Below are 2365 nucleotides of genomic sequence, written 5' to 3' on the forward strand. Positions count from 1 at the left end.
CGCAGCCCGGCGATCGGCGTCGGTCCCGGTGCCGGGGTGCGCTGCCCGATATCCCGATGCTGCTCCCGGTGCGGTGCCCGGTGATGTCTCGGTGTCTCTGCCGGGGGCTTTGCTCCCACGGTCGGTGCCCGACGGTGCCGAGGTCTCGATGCCGGTGTGCGATGCTCGGAGGTACCGGGGGTGCCGGTGCCGGGGCTGTCGGTGCAGGGAGTGCTGTGGTGCCGATGGCAGGAGTGTCGGTGCCCGGGGGTGCCGAGATATCGGTGTTCGGGACTACCGGTGCCCGGGGGTGCCGGTCCCAGGGGATATCGATGCCGGGGGTGCTGCGGTGCCGGTGTCGCGGTGCCGGGGGTGCCGGTTCCTCGGTCTGTCCGTTCCCGGAGGTGCCGCGGTGCCGGTGCCGGTGTCCGGGGTTGCCGGTGGTGCCGGTGCCCGTGCCCGGCGGGGCTCGTCTCGCTCCGATCAAAGGCGCCTCCTTTAGGGAGAGCCGAGTTTGTTTGTTGGTATTAAAGGCGGAGATAGGGTGGGGGGGATCCGCAGGGTGGGTTCTGTGTTGTTTGTTTTTTTGTTGGCTGTTTTTTTTTTTTAATAAATTATTATTATATTCCCACTTTTTTGGGGGGTGTTTTAGGAAATTCCTCGGCGGCGGGAGGGCGGAGGGAGAGCGGGCGGGGAGTAGTGCGGGAGCCGCAGGGTTAACCCCTACCTCCCTGCAGCCCGGCCAGGGAGCTGGAAGGACCCGTTGGGCTGGACCCCGTCCTGGGGAGCTGCGAGCCAAGAGGTGACGCTAATTGGATAAATCACCCCCCACACACACACACGAGGGGCTGCGCTCCTTCTCCCTGTCAAACCCACCTGGACACTCGGCTCTGAGATGCTCGAACGCCCCCGGGAGATGTTTAAACCCCCGCGCGGGGCTTGAGCCCGCGCAGACGCATCTGCCCCACCCCGGGCACAGCCCTGAGCATCCCACGCTCCGAATGGGGCAAAGCATAAATCCGAGGTGCAGTATTCCTTTCCAGGGCTCTGCTTCACCACCGAGGTCCCCCAGTGCCATGAATCCCTTCCCAGTAAACCCCCGTTCCCTTTCTAGTTCCACAGAAGAGCTCCTTCTCTCCTGAGGCAGCAGAGGCAGCACACAAGGGGCAGAGGTTTCAGCGAGAGAAAGCAGTCGAGATCTCTCCCCACCAGCTGTTTGACATTCCTCCGGCTGCATAAAGCCGTTTAAACGACCAGCCTGCAGCAACCCCCTCACCCTCGACCCCAAGCCACAATCCCAAATCCTTCTCCCACCGTCCCAGTGGTGTGGAAAGTGCTCCCATCTCAGCTGCCCTTCATCTCTGCATGTTGGGAATGAAATGCCATCGTCTGGAAAACCACTGGTCACACAGTCACCCCTGGAGAAGCCACCTGGCCTCTATACCACTTTGCTCCTGTTACTGCTGCTCCCCAGATCCTGCACAAAGTGGTCCAGCTCTGGCTGCCAGCCCTTCTCTGCCTGTCTGTGGGGCTCAGCTTTCTGCTCCCCAGGATCCTTACAGAGAGGTTGGACAGCACCAGATCTTCCCTGAGTAGCTGTGTCCACTTGGCAGTGCTGCTTCGCTTGCCCAGAATAAACCAGGGCCGCCAGTTCATCGTGGAAATGGATTCCTGCAGCTTCCTTAGACTCCTAAGACCAGATTTTGTATGTTTTTTTACCCTGTTGTCCTGCTCCACCTTCACAGCTTGCACCTCCAGGAGTGGTCAGTGCAAGACACTTCATTAGCACATAAAATACAGGCTTTAATGCAGCACTGAATGCCTTCGTGCCCAGGTTCCACCATTGGGAAGGCTTGGGTGGAGGTCCCAGACCTTGCAGGAGCCCTGGGTTTCTCCTTTGCAAATGGCTTCATGCCTCTTCCCCTCATCTCCTTTGGCTTCCTCACACCACTGGCCAGAGAGAGACTGTCACCACCTGTGATCCCTTTGGTGACTGGAGATCTCCTCCATCAGCCAAGTTATTTATTTCCTTCCGTTAATTCAAGCTCGGAACTGGGCTTTCCAGGGTATGAGATCTTTATGCCCAGTGCCATCCCACTTGAGAATGGCACTAAGCCACCAGTCCTCCAAGAGCTCCAAGGTCTCCCCAAACCCCTTATCCTGCTCACACCAACCACAAGCCCCATTTGCCACAGACATGAAAGCAATCAAGGGGAATTTCTGCAGCAAAACCTCTTCTTTCCATCCACCTCTTATTTCTGTCTGTCTCTAGCCCTATCCCAGGTGCCAAAAACATCCCCATTTTCCAAACCATGTTTGCAGGTGCCTGTTCCTGAGGGAAATCTTGGTAATAAGAAACCTATTTTAATAACTCTTTTAATCACAA

Source organism: Lepidothrix coronata, unplaced genomic scaffold, assembly GCF_001604755.1.
Source record: "Lepidothrix coronata isolate B3197 unplaced genomic scaffold, Lepidothrix_coronata-1.0 Scaffold21, whole genome shotgun sequence".
Lineage (NCBI taxonomy): Eukaryota > Metazoa > Chordata > Aves > Passeriformes > Pipridae > Lepidothrix > Lepidothrix coronata.